Below are 15,320 nucleotides of genomic sequence, written 5' to 3' on the forward strand. Positions count from 1 at the left end.
TTGAACATCCAGTTTAGCGAGGTGTCAGAGTTTCTCTCTGTTACATGCAAGCACGTACGGAAAAACCCCGGGTCAAAGACCAGCCAGTTGGTCAGGACTTCCACCCTCCTAATAGGTCAGTCATCCCTATTAAATAGCATTAGGTTTGTTAGTGAAGGAACATATGACAAATTTGGAAGTCATTTGTATTTTTCCTAACTAACAAACCCTCAATTATTTAATTAAATTGTCCCACCATCACCTGTCCCCCTTAAGTCCTGCCTGCAATTGAAAGTGATCAGAATACACAGGTTGTGTGTGTGAGAAGGGTAGCCGGTTACCCGGCTAACCTTCCAATCCCCCTACCACAAGGTAGTTTCACCTCGCTAAAAAGTCTTATGGTTAGTTTTAGCTTTCCCAAATGGATAATCCATATTGAATAGCTAAAGGTTTGTACATTAGGAAAAACAAATTACTTTTAAATTTGTCATATGATTGAATTTTGACTGGTTTAAAAACCCTCTGGCAATTTTTAGAATCGAGTGTGGTCCAATTGGGTCGTTTCAAATCACTGCGCCTACCGATTAGTTCAGTGTTCTGCTGCTGAAGCACTATTAACTTGATCAAAGCATCATCGACAGTGAATTCTAGGAACTACGGGAGCAAGAAAGACCATGTCAGGTGAAAGAGCTCTTTGTACTTGGAAATTTTAAGGCAATTTTGATGATTTTTTAAGATATTCTATATCTGTCTGGTAAGTACTTATCCAGAGTATTTAGAACATTCTGAACACTTTGCTTTGTACAGATTTGAAATAGGGTTGAAAATAGGGGAATTATTGGATTTAGTTGTCATCTTACATACACCTCAAGTGTTCCAACACAAATACAAACCCTCTTTTTTAAATATTAAACTTAGCCGGTGAATATATAAATAGCTGACGTCTCCGACGGCCCGACAGATTCCAAAAAACTCGCGAGCGATCGCCATGAAGGTAGCGGGTGTGCCCACCAGCGCCGACTATCGGCCAGATACCGCATATACTTCTCAATCACTCCAGTTCTTCTCTGTCGGTGTCACCGACAACATTGGTTCCGCTCGCTCTAGACCTCGGGTTTTCTACCGAATTGGTGAAGTACTTGGTTTTGGTTTTATTGCTTTCGCCGTGTTGGATTATTCAATACTATCTTCAAAAGAAATGCTTTTGAAAGGAGAGGAAAAGTTTTTTGCCCTCGCTTTTTTAATCTCGCTCTGGTTTTTCCATAGAGAAAAGATGGCCAACCCTTCCCTCAGTGTACGGAAGTGTGTTAAAGGCTTTTAGTAATTATTTTATCACTTTATAAATTATTGTTGATATTTATAGATTTACCTCTATATATTTTTTTTGGGCTCAAGCCATGTCGTCCTGATGGAAGTTCCTCTAAGGTAGCTTCCTAGGGTATATTACAACTACGGCGATATTCCCAGAGAATATACCTTAAGGTACCCAGAATTCTAACTCCTGGAGCGAATATCCCTAATAAAAGAGCCAGGGATATCGCATAAAATCAGAGGACGTATTCTTGACACGCCACATGGCAATCTGTACACCGAACAGAGTTAACACTTCGTAGGGGTCAAATGGCAAGAAAACGAAAACGAGAAAGAAAAGGGGAGAGCCGTTCGTAAGGCCCTCTCTTCTCCGGTTTCGTAAGCGTGCCCTGCGCCGATTCTGGCGCCATCTGCATTCCTTTTTGCGTAGCTTCACAACTCGGTGTTTTTCTCTATGTCTCACGCAAATCTTGGGATTATTTTCAACAATTATGAGTTCTCCAACTTCATCTCCCTCCGTTAAGTTGAGTACCATTTCTTTTATGTATAAATGTAGGCTCTTGGTAATTTTCAAAGTGTTTATGAGAGTTATTCTTGTTACAAGAGCTGTTGCCTGCCGGAGGCGTCCTGGACGCTGTCGCTCGCCAGTTTTGGGTTATTTAGTTAGCCAGAGCGACGTTCTCGGCTGTTTCGCTTTAATTAACCTAGCTGCTTAGCTTATTTAGGATATCTTTATATGATGCTCTTAGTATTGGTACCTTGGTGTAGGATTCGCCGAGGTTGGCCTACGCTAGACCTTGTAGCCTAGTCGTTTGGCCTTTGTACTTTCCCGCATGATATTTAGATCTCCAGTGTTTTATTGAAGCGTTAGGCAATGTTATACAGTGAACCCTCGCTACTTCGCGGTTCGACCATCGCGGATTCACCACTTCGCGGATTTTTTCCATAACCCATATATATACAGTAATATATATAACGGATTTTGAGCGAAGCGAAAAATCTATTTTTGGGTGAGATAGCCATGGCGTCCTGATGGAAGGTTCCTTTTTGGTAGCTTCCTTGGGTATAAGACTACTAAGATATTCCCAGAGAATTTAACCACAGGTTATCACAGAATTCTAACTTCTGGAGCGAGTATCTCAAAGGTTTCCCTTTAAGACATCGTAATACAACAGGGGACGCGCATGTCTGAACGCGCCACATAGCTATCTTCACCCCGAACAGAGTTAATGCTTCGGTGTGTAAGGACTGAGAATAGCTGGGAGCCGTTCCACAGCTAATCTCACTCGTGGCTACTACTGATACTCGAGACGTAAACAAACGGACGCCATTGCTCTAATGACGTCACGCCCGTCTTCATCCTGAAGCCAGTTGCTGCCCATCACCATGATACAGTTGCATAGGGTGGGAACAAAACTGGACGAAGTAGTAGGGAGGGTCCATCAGGACGCCATGGCTATCTCACCCAAAAATAGATTTTTCGCTTCGCTCAAAATCCGTTTTTTGGGCTCAAGCCATGGCGTCCTGATGGAAGAGTACCAGAGAATCAATGTATCGTGGTAGATTTTCCCCCAGTATTAAGTGCCTAGGCATTGACAAAACAGCAAAGTAATCTTAGATAAAGAACCATAGGAACGAAGTATCCTGCCCCCCTTGGCAGGAAGTTCCCATGGGCTATGCCGACGTCAAAGTGGTATTGAAGGGCTATTCATCCTGAGAGAAGAACTTGAAGAACTTAGAGATGAAGCGGAATGTTTGGTATTTGTATAGGAACATTCTGAATTAGACCAGTGGTGGTTGGGCACTGTGTATAGAGTTCATCTCTTGGTTATCAGAAGTAAGTATTCGTGTAGGAACCTTACTGAGACAGGGTGAATATAATTTAGGATTAGACATCTTAAATTCTTCATAACCATAAGAAAGGAGGAATAAATAAAACTATGACAGTATGTATTTCATAGTAAGTAGGAGCTGAAAGAGACGCATAAGTAATAAAATAGAAATTTTATTTCACAATGCAGAAATTAAATAATTTACAGCAAAAGTAAAGTTCATTTACAGTAATAATAATGTACATAGAAATAAAGGCTTGCTCTTGAATCTGAAAAGGAATTTCAGGATTAGTAGGTACTCGTTCTCGAGGAACGCAAGTCTTTAAATAACACATCATGCTCAAGGCATGCGGCACTTGTGTGACACTATGACATTTCACCTGGGATAAGAACAGTTATAAAAGCACTAAGTGTTTTTAGACATCACTATGAATCGCTCGAGGGTCAACATAGGCACCCGAAGAGTTAGAGTCCCAAGTAACTCACTGTTCTACGCAGAGTTAGGTGCAGGTTTCATAACACTACCTGCGGCTACCACAAAATGTTTGACTTCGTGCACTTGTTTCGCATAATGTTTAAAGAAAACTCGCGAGGACTTCCAGCCCGTAAAGTTTTTAAGGCTTTCAAAGTCCATGCTCTGAAAGAAGTTCAGAGAAGATGCCACTTTTCTAGGATCATGACCAGCGGGTGTACTGTTCGGATCCGCTCTGCGAATGAAGTACTGTAGGTGATTTTCGCTCTTAATTGTTTCAGTGACAGGTCGCTGCCCGATGTTTCTCCTTTGAAGAGTTGGCCTCCACCAAAGTTCGAAGTTCTGCGAAGATAGACCTTGAGACTCTCTACTGGACATAGAGAGACATCCTCCTTCAGGGGACATATTCTCCAAGGGCCCCATCTTTTGGTGGGTAATTCGTTTTTAGCGAGAAACGTCGGATCAGGGGAGAGGGTCACTTCTCCTGAATCGGTAAACAGGATGTGTCCTTCTTCTCTTGATAATGCCACTATTTCGCTGACTCGAGCTCCCGAAGCGAGAGCAAGTAAAAATATAACTTTCTGAGTCAGATCCTTGAGGGGGCATGAATCATTGTCCAAGTTGGAGGCGAAATGGAGTACCTTGTCTAGTGACCAGGAGATCGGTTTCGGAGGGGGTGCTGGACGTAGGCGAGCACATGCTTTTGGTAATTTGTTGAAGATGTCGTTGGACAGATCAATTTGGAAAGCATATAGAATTGGTCTAGCCAAGGCCGATTTGCAGGTTGAAATCGTATTGGCTGCTAATCCTTGTCCATGAAGGTGAATGAAGAAGGACATACAGAAATCAATTGTGATTTCTTTAGGATTTTTTGCCTTGACAAAGGAGACCCATTTCCTCCAGGATGATTCATATTGCCGTCTCGTGGATTCGGTCTTGTATTCCTCTAGGAAGTCTAGACTTTTCTTCGAGATCCCAAACCTCTTCTTTGCGGCAAGGGAGAGAAAATCATGAGATGAAGGTCCTTGATTTTCGATGATGAAGCGAAGACAGTCGACTTCTGTACTTGTTGAGAGAGAACTGGGCCCGGGAGAGGGATCAGCTTGGGCTGCAGCTCCAGGACCAGGGGGTACCAGTTGCTCCGGGGCCACTTGGGAGCCACTAGGGCCGCTGTCCCTTTGAAGGTTCTCAGTTTGGAGAGGACTTTCAACAGAAGGTTGGTGGGAGGGAACAGGTAGATCTTGGACCACCTGTTCCAGTCCAGTGACATGGCGTCCACCGCTTCTGCTTTGGGGTCCTCGTACGGGGCTACGTACAGAGGAAGTTGATTGTTGTCGCTCGTTGCAAAGAGATCTATCTGAAGTTCTGGGACTTGGTGAGAGATGAAGGAGAACGATCTTGCGTCTAGAGACCATTCCGACTCTATCGGGTTTGTCCGAGATAGAGCATCCGCTGTCACATTGCGGAATCCTTGTAGGTGAACTGCAGACAGGTGCCACTTCTTCTTCTCCGCCAGACGGAAGATTGGGAGAAGCACCTGATTTATCTGGGGCGATCTTGAGCCTTGGCGATTGAGACAACGAACTACCACCGAGTTGTCTAGGGTTAGACGGATGTGGATCGAGGGCGGCGGGGATAACTTCTTCAGAGTTAGAAGGACCGCCATGGCCTCCAAGATGTTTATGTGGAACGTCTTGAATAGTGGAGACCAGGTACCTTGAGCCTGTTTCTGGTGGGAGTGACCTCCCCAACTTTCCAGTGAGGCATCCGTGTGGATGTTGAGTGATGGAGGAGGGTGTTGGAGAGGAATGGACCTTTTCAGGGCCTTTTCTTCCGACCACGGCTTTAGGAGGCGTCGTAGTCTGTTTGGAAGCCGTCTCTTGAGGTCTCTTCGAGCGATGGATGCCGAGCGTCTCCAGACTCCCGCGGCATCCTTTAGCTGTGCACGAAGCACTGGGTTTGTCACTGAGGCGAATTGTAGAGAGCCTAGAACTCGTTCCTGCTGTCGTCTTGAAATGCGTTTGGATTTCAGTAGTCGCTTGACCCTGCTATTTCCTTCCTTTTCTTCTGGGGGATGGAAAGGCGGTGTGACTGAAGATTCCAGTGGATTCCCAACCACTGAAACTTCTGAGCTGGAGAGAGGCGAGATTTTTTCTCGTTGATCTTGAATCCCAGGTGTTCTAGGTACTGGGTAACTTCGTTGCAAGACTTTGCACACTCTTCGGGCGATGGAGCCCAGACTAGCCAGTCGTCGAGGTAGGCCATCACCTGGACGTTTCTTAGGCGGAGCTGTTGTACTATGGCATCCGCCAGTTTTGTGAAGATCCGAGGGGCCACATTGAGGCCGAAGGGCATGGCCCGGAAGGCGTAGCTTTTCCTTTGGAGTCGAAATCCTAGGTAGGAGGAAGCGTGATGGTTCATTGGAATGTGCCAGTAGGCATCCGCCAGGTCTATAGAGACCGTGTAGGAACCTTGAGGCAGAAGGGTCCTTATTTGTTGAAGCGTCAGCATCTTGAATTTGTTGTTCTCTATGAACTTGTTGAGGGGGGATAAGTCCAGAATGACTCTGAGTTTGTCTGAGTCCTTCTTGGGAACACAAAACAGTCTCCCTTGGAACCTGGTGGACTTTACCTTCCTTATCACCTTCTTGTTCAAGAGGTCTAGAACATATTCTTCCAGAAGGGGGGTTGATTGCTGGAAGAACTGCTGGAAGATTGGGGGTGGTTGCGTCCAACTCCAGCCTAGACCGTTCTTGATGATGCTGTGTGCCCAGGGATCGAAGGTCCAACGATCCTGGAATTGGCGGAGTCTTCCTCCCACCGGAAGCACTTCATTGCTTCTGGTGTCCCGAGGACTTGTTGCCTTGGCCGCTAGCTCCCTTTCCTCCTCTACCTCTGGAGGGACGGCGAGATGCGTCTCTGCTTGCACCCCTGAACGAGCCTCTACCTTTGGCATGAAAGGTAGTTGATGGTTGCTCAAAGGCAGGGGTGAAGACCGGTGACTGTGACAACACCGGTTGGGGGACCAATTGAAAGGTCTGTTGTGGTTGGGCAACCACTTGGGAGGTAGCGGGTCCCGGAAACTGACGTCTTTGCTGACGTTGCTGGGGTTTTGGCTTCTGAGGTTTCCTCTTAGGCTGAGGTCCATCGTCCTGGGAGGGTTTCCTTTTCCTGGACATGCCCCACTTGTGGAGAAGGTTCCTATTCTCCGTGGCGGCTCTGTCAGTTATTTCCTTCACAAGGTCAGCAGGAAACAGGTGCTTTCCCCAGATGTTGGAGGAAATCAGCCTCCGGGGTTCGTGTTTCACGGTGGCACCGGCAAACACGAATTCACGACAGGCTCTTCGAGCCTTTATGAAGTGGTACAAGTCCTTCATTACTGTCAGTAAGTGGGATTTGGAGAGTACCATGTAGTGATCTGGTACTCTAGTGTCACAGGCCATAACTTCCAGTTGGACTTGATGAGAAAGAGATGCCGCAAGCCTCTCCTTCGTGTCTTGTTCCCGGCGAAGGAGGTGATCGTTGAGCTTAAGGAGGTCTTCATTAAACTGACGTCCGGCGACGTCAGGATCGAGCCTTCCCACGACGAAAGTATGCTGAACATCTTTCCAGTGTCGAGCGTCAGGGGGGGTCACGATGGAGAAGGGTCTGCACTCCTCCAGTGCAGGGCAGGGTTTCCCTTCTTCCACCGCTTTAAGGCATGCAGCTAAGGCCTTTTCCAAGAATGGAAGAACCGCAGTGTCAGGTGCAACGTACGTAGGGTGCTTCTTGCTCAAAGCCGGAAGCTTAGAGCAGGTAAAGCCTCTACTCTTAAATGCGGAGGCTAGCATAGCCTGGGCCTTTGTGAGATCGAACACTATCTCTTCTTTAGGTTCGGTCTCTTCCTTCGAGGCAGGTTCGGAACGAAGCCGGACGTAACAGTCCGGGTAGGCCTCAAAGCTTGGGAAGAACTCCACATCTTCCAAAGGGACCGTGCCGATCTTATCACTGACAAAGATCCTGCCGGTCGCAATAACCATATGCTCTGCATACCTCCACGGGTTGGCATGAGAGCAAGCGGGGAGATCCTTGACCGAAATCTTCTTCGGCTCTCTGGATCCAATCATCGACCTGATGGACTCCTGGTTCTCCTTCAGCCTGTCGTCCATGACGGCTCTAATCAGCCGGATCAGTTCTTGAGTAGAAGAAGAAGGATCCGGAGTCGAGGAGGTAGACGGAATGGACATTTCCGTCGGTGTAGGAGTAGGAGGGGGATGGACGAGGGAGCAGCTCCTAGCTCCGACTCGGTGTACTCCACCTTGTCTTCGTCCTCTTCGGCTCCTTGAGCCATAAGCGTCTTCTCCGTGTCTTCCGAGACGTCTGAAATCTGTTCATCATCCTCGGAATCTAAACGACACTCGTGCATGGACTGAGCCATGACCACATCAGGTTCCACCGTAATTTGGACAGTGGGGATCACATCTTTTGGTACCACTGAGTCAGGGGAGGCCTTAGGGAACAATAGTGACCTCAGTTCTTCGGTGGCCAGGTACGGTCCGGTAGCATTTTTCTGAAAGCCACGCACCCACTTGCGCAGCTTTTCACGAGAAATGTCTCTAACCTCCGCTGAAGGAGGGTTATGGAAGGCCTCAACTAGGTGGGCCTGGCAGACCGTACAATCCAGTGGATTCCAAAACTTCAAATCCCCTTTCTTGTCTGCACAAGGGGCGTGAGTCCTGCAAGCCGTATGCCCGTAAAACTGCGGGCGTTTCACAGCGCAGAAGGCGAAATCACACTTCATCTGCTCCTCCTGTGGAAGAAAGAGAAAATGAGTATGGGGGAGTCATAAGAATGGCTCTTAAACTAAGTTAATATTAATCATTAATTTTAACTTAAAGAAGGTGTGATGCATAGAGAATGAAAACAGTAAAGGAGAACATGCTCCATGCATCTCGCCCGGCTGGTTACCATAAGCTTGGTCCCTGGATAATCCAAATGACCGAGGTCACTGGATATAGTTTCCTAGAATTCCAAGTATTTTGGAATTCCATGGAAAACCAAGGACAAGATTGGGATCGAATTCATTCGGTTCCCAGTTAAGGGCCAGAAGGCCTCATTTAAAAGGTAACTGCTTCTGGCAACCAGCCGTGCTAAGATGCACATAGCATGCTGGAATTAGAAGAATGCAAAGAGACAGCATGATCACTAATAGAGCAGTACTAGGTACTGATCTTAATAGCAGAGGCAGCTTATCTGTTTGCGATATAGGGCTATCATAGTCTTATGATAGCTACAGTAAGGGGGTGCAAGTATTCTTGACGCCTCCGGGGCATCCGGCAAGCCGCCAGCATGCCGGAGCTCGCTCCAGCATAGATTCTGGCATTAGGACAGACAATTTTCAAAAGTCAGTTAAATACCAGGGTGGCGGCCGCCGGCACAACGGCGGCACGCCGGCAGGGAGCGGCGGCTCCGGCAGTCGGAGGATGCCAGGTTGGTGACTGGGATAAGGATGGTAAAGGCTGTATCGGGTTGCCGGCAGTATATGCCGGCACTCCGGCGATCGACCGGCAAGCGGACGACTAGATAGGAGTAGGAGAGCCGCCGGTAGTAGCCGGCGGCAGCCGGCAGTCCCTCGGTACACGGGGGGCTGGCGGCAAGGTTAGGGAGAGTCACCAAGTAGGAGGCAGGTATTGCCGACAGTAGAGGCGGCAAGAGACCGGCACCCGGATAGGGAGAGAGACAGGGGGGAGGGGGGAAGGGATGTAGGAAGTACCATCAGGGTTCCAGACATCCCTCCCCCTCCCTGAGAGGGTGTACCCATGATAGAGGCAGGCTCTAACATCCATGAGCAGGGGTCACTAGGGACCGGGAGCAAGGTAGCCCAAGGGAGGGCTAGGGAACACCCAAAGAGGGGGGGGGGAGACTCCCATATGCAGAACTATACTAGTAACTAACCTTATAGGACACTATGAAGGTATATGTACCAGAGCGGACTGCACAAGGAAGCTCGGGTAGCCCTACTCTTCCACCCTAAGGAGGAGTTGTAGGACAGGGGACAGATGAGTATAAACTAACCTAAGCATAGGCTAGGCTATACAAGAGATAGGTGGGGAGGGAGAAGAGAGAAGTCTTCCCAGGAAGGGTTTCTGTACCAGAGCGGCCACTAAGGATAGGGAGGACACTCCCTAACCTAAGATCAGGCAGATCGGCTAAAACGGTGCAAGAGTACAGTTTCAGCATGGAACAGAGAAACCTTCCTTACCTAACCTAGAACAGGGCTAAGAGTCCTGAACTAGGAAAGGAAGAAGACATATCGCTATCGCAGGAAAGTCATAGACTATCCTAGCCATAGAGGTAGGCTAGCCTAACCTCACTCTCGGACGCAGCCCTAAAGGGGGTTCATTCCTTTAGGGAGGACAGAGAGGCGATATATACTCTATTAGACAATTAATCCCTTTACTCAGAAAAGGAATCAAGGCTAAATAGAGGGAATGCCAAGGCAGGGGATGAAGGAAGCATATAGGGGTCCTAATATTAGGTTAGGCTAGAAAGAGTCACTGACTAGCCTATCCCCTATATGGTCCCTGAAGGCGAAAACATTTGCATCACTGTCAAAAGTATTGTAAAATAATAATGCCACTATCTTCATAACTTAGTCTAGGATCACTAATAAATCATGCATGAACACTTGTATGTAGGCTCCTGGCCTGGGGGCTATAGTAGCCGACTGGTATGAGGTCAATCGATGACCGATAAAAAGCGTCTAAACACGATATAAAAGTTCCTAGCTATGAAGACTAAATAAACTAATGTATTCGATTAGTATATAATGCCGGAAACGTTGTTGTGGCTAACTAAATAAGACATGCATAACAACAACGACGCCATAAAATGGCGGGTCCGGTAGAGGCACAGCTCTGCCACAAAACAGCAATTATTTTGAAAAGTAATATTTACTTTACGGCCAGAGCTTAATTAAACAATACTGGAACCTTGTACTCAACTTTCCAGAAGAAGGCGAGGCTGAAGGTAACGACATAGCGAAGATGCAAAACGATAAAGTTAACACAGGGAAAATCCGTCTAAGTAGGGCAGCTACTAAACAAAGGATGAAGACGGGCGTGACGTCATTAGAGCAATGGCGTCCGTTTGTTTACGTCTCGAGTATCAGTAGTAGCCACGAGTGAGATTAGCTGTGGAACGGCTCCCAGCTATTCTCAGTCCTTACACACCGAAGCATTAACTCTGTTCGGGGTGAAGATAGCTATGTGGCGCGTTCAGACATGCGCGTCCCCTGTTGTATTACGATGTCTTAAAGGGAAACCTTTGAGATACTCGCTCCAGAAGTTAGAATTCTGTGATAACCTGTGGTTAAATTCTCTGGGAATATCTTAGTAGTCTTATACCCAAGGAAGCTACCAAAAAGGAACCTTCCATCAGGACGCCATGGCTTGAGCCCAAAAATATATATGTATGCATGTATTTATGTATATATGTAGGTATGTATATGTGTATACATATAAATATATATATACACACACACACACACATATATATATATATATATATATATATATATATATATATATATATATATATATATATATATATATATATATACATATATACATATTATTATTATTATTATTACTATCCAAGCTACAACCCTAGTTGGAAAAGCAAGATGCTATAAGCCCAGGGGCTCCAACAGGGAAAAATAGCCCAGTGAGGAAAGGAAATAAGGAAATAAATAAATGAAGAGAACAAATTAACAATAAATCATTCTAAAAACAGTAACAACGTCAAAACAGACATGTCATATATAAACTATTAACAGCATCAAAAACAAATATGTCATAAATAAACTATAAAAAGACTCATGTCCGCCTGGTCAACAAAAAAGCATTTGCTCCAACTTTGAACTTTTGAAGTTCTACTGATTCAACCACCCGATTAGGAAGATCATTCCACAACTTGGTAACAGCTGGAATAAAACTTCTAGAGTACTGCGTAGTATTGAGTCTAATATATATATATATATATATATATATATATATATATACATATATATATATATATATATATATATATATATATATATATATATATATATATATATATATATATATATATATACATATATACATATATATATATATATATATATATATATATATATATATATATATATATATATATATATATATATATATATATACATATATATATATATATATATATATATATATATATATATATATATATATATATATATATATATATATATATATATATATATACATATATATATATATATATATATATATATATATATATATATATATATACATATATATATATATATATATATATATATATATATATATATATATATATATATATATATATATATACATATATACATATATACATATATATATATATATATATATATATATATATATATATATATATATACATATATACATATATATATATATATATATATATATATATATATATATATATATATATATATATATATATATATATATATATATATATACATATATATATATATATATATATATATATATATATATATATACATATATATATATATATATATATATATATATATATATATATATATATATATATATATATATATATATATATATATATATATACATATATATATATATATATATATATATATATATATATATATATATATATATATATATATATATATATATATATATATATATATAAAGTAGGAAGATGTGATGTAGTTCCAAGGGAAAAGTATGGGAAATATGTCTGGGTAATAAGCAAAGCTCTACCTCCAGTTTGTTTCTTCATTATGATCAGAGATAAATGTAAACAAAACATTGGTTGCCATTTTTTATCATGCGTTTTAGCGTGTTTAGGAATGCATGATATAAAATCACCTTTAATATTTGTGCCTGTTTTAGTTTAGGGTACTGTAGTACATGCATTAAGTGTTCTGTACATTAAAGGGTAGTTTGTTAACAGAACTACGTACAAGGGAAGGTTTTAAAAGTCTGAATATACATGTTGAATAAATAGGTAAATATGGTGTCACTACTTCGCGGATTTTCACCTATCGCGGCCGCGACTGGAACCTATCTACCGCGATAAACGAGGGTTCACTGTACATATAAGATTATGTTGAGCTATGCAAGATGGTATACGTGTGAGTTTCGATGATTTAGGTAGTCGATTCTCTCAGTGCCTAAGCTAGATTGTCTTGGGCCCTTGGTATGCTTTCTTGTTCTCCCTGTTTGCTCCCTTCTTTTCAGGGAAGGTGTGCAATCCCTTTTCCCTCTGTCTAAGCCTTGGGCTTAACCCTATTGGTTTATCCGAATTAACTTTCGATATAACTATATTGGGGTGTTACTGTACCTTTCTGTTCCAGTAAGTCTGGCATCAGAGAGGGGCAGAACGGCAGAGTTTTTTGGTCTGAGTCTGTGTTTGTCTGGCTTGGGGTAGAGTCTCCCTCGCTTGCCGGACACAGACGTAGGAGGCTTAGCCTCCTTCGGTCACTCTGGGAGGTTTCTGTACGATATGATTCCTTCTTTCGGTGACCCATCAGACTTGTCCCTGTTGCTGTGCCGGGTGTGGGGTTGAGCTCCCTTTCCCCGGCATAGCAACTCCTTCCGTGCTTTGGTTTGCTGGGAGGCGGCAAGTATTGCCGGCCTCCCTCCCCGGATCCCCCTTAGGCTGAGATGAGCTTTCTTGGCGGTGGGTGATCCTTAACTAATGCAAGGTTGGGCAGGACCCTCTTGTCCCTTTCCCCTCTTCCTTCCGTAATGTTTCATTACTGTCTGCCTTTCTACATCTGTACCTAGCATAGGTTGGATGTGGAGCTGGCTTGGTCCGTTGCCGGCCGGCAAAGGTCCTCTGTTCTCGAGTGCTGCCCGGTCCTCCCTTGGTCCCTAAACCACGCCTGGCTGTAGTGCAGTCGGCTGTGGTCAGGAAGCTTGAATTAGATTCTCCCCTTCCTGTCGGCACTCTTTCGGTTTGTCGGGCAGTGAGGTAGTATATCCTCTTAGCCCGGCATACATTCTGTTTTCTTCTTATGTGTTGTACCTTTCCGACTGCCGGCCTACGTGGCCGGCAGTCGGAGTTCTCTGGTTCTCTGCTGCTGGTTGGCGTCAGTTGTTGACCTTTGCCGGCCAGCTATTGTCTCGCCCTTGTCTGCCGGTTGCTACGAGCAGTGGCTGGCAGCTGGGTGCTGCCTTGTGTAGCTGCTGGCCGGCAATCATTGCCGGCCGACTTTGGCTGTTGCCGATCGGCAGTTACTGCCGGCCGGCGCATGCATTGGAACCAGCGTTCTGCCGTCTTTTAGCTGTCAAGTCGTATACTTTAAAGCTATTTATGGTGTGCGCCAGCCGACCAGTGCCGGCCGGCGCACTATCTTCTATACTGTACGAGTATTCTTCAGTATAGCATATACTGTAGGAAGAAAACTATAGTATAGTATTGGTACAACACTGTCTTTTCTAACACGATTGTGTTGTCTTGCACGACCCGTTGCTGTTGGCCTTACAGATAACAAAGTGAGTTCTATCTTGTCTACTATCCGGTATTTCAAAATCATTCCTTAGGTGGGAGCTACACCTATTTCCTTTGGAAATTTTCCATTGGTTAATCTAGCATAGATTAACCATACGATTTTAATATCTGGAAGGCTACAACAATTGGTTGTGCGGGAAATACAAGGATGTGTCTTTCCTTTCCGATTTGCTATGCTACTGTGCATATCCAGTGATACGTAGTTCACTTGATACTCATGGAAATTTCTTCTCTTTACAGGAGGACCATCCGTAGTGCGGATGTGTTTTCTGCAACGTCCGCAGTAGGACTTCTGCGGACATGGGTTTTGTAGGAGGCGTGCGGCATGCGCTGTCTCCACGGATGTTCTCCGGTATTGGGTCCCTCAGGTATGTTTCGTATGCACTAACCTATTTATTGAGGCTTTTGCTTTTCGCTTCGCTCAAAATCCGTTTTTGTCTCCCCTAGAACGGTGGATTCAAGGGATATAGCTAGGGAGAAGCTTCGTACCTGGGTGAGGGGCTTTCAGAAGATCACCTCTGGACCTTATCTTCCAAGTGAGAAGATGAGGGCTTCCTTTTCCCTAGGGCATCAACTGTTACAGTGATTCCCCAGCCTCAAGAGGAGGTCCCCCTAATTTCAGATCCCGGTGGATGCTGAAGTCGCGGTCGCCTTGCTTAGCATCCAGTTGGACGACAGGATGTCAGACGTGTCCGAACGTCTGGAGGAAGACCTCCTGGCAGAAGGCCAGGATGAAGTTCGAGCTCCGGACAAGGTAGCGGAAGAGGCCGAGAGATGTCGGCTGCTCCGGTTCAGGTCCTTGAACCTGCTCCCTCAACATCGTCTGCTCTCTTAGTAGAGCAGGCCCTCCCCTCCATTGTTGGCTTGATCCAACAAAGGCATATGGAGAAGAATGGGAAGGCAGCTGCATTGTAACTGCAGGGGCATATCCGGACTGCTATGTCCGGTTGAGGGAGGTACCAGCTTCAAAGGAAGAGACAGAGCCGGAGGAGGTCGTAGTGATAGACCATGCTAGGCTCATGCTTTGCTTTCATCTTCGATGAAAGAGAGGGGCTTCATGAACTCAAAGGTAGCTGTATTTGAGTAAGAGGCTCCCTTCCTTTGTGTCCTCTCCTGCCAGAGCCTTCCCCCCTTTTGCTGAAAGGA

At 44.6% G+C, this 15,320-nt stretch overlaps 1 long non-coding RNA gene across 2 annotated transcripts in view; it reads left to right on the top strand.

The window, feature by feature from the left end:
• Positions 1 to 15,320, top strand: part of LOC137657044 (uncharacterized) — a 127,630-nt gene that overhangs the window by 41,580 nt on the left and 70,730 nt on the right. For both annotated transcript variants that reach the window (XR_011047089.1, XR_011047090.1), the window contains exon 2: positions 516 to 733. This is a non-coding gene — a long non-coding RNA (uncharacterized lncRNA). The remainder of the gene's footprint in view (positions 1 to 515; positions 734 to 15,320) is intronic.

The sequence above is a fragment of the Palaemon carinicauda genome, chromosome 18 (assembly GCF_036898095.1).
Source record: "Palaemon carinicauda isolate YSFRI2023 chromosome 18, ASM3689809v2, whole genome shotgun sequence".
Lineage (NCBI taxonomy): Eukaryota > Metazoa > Arthropoda > Malacostraca > Decapoda > Palaemonidae > Palaemon > Palaemon carinicauda.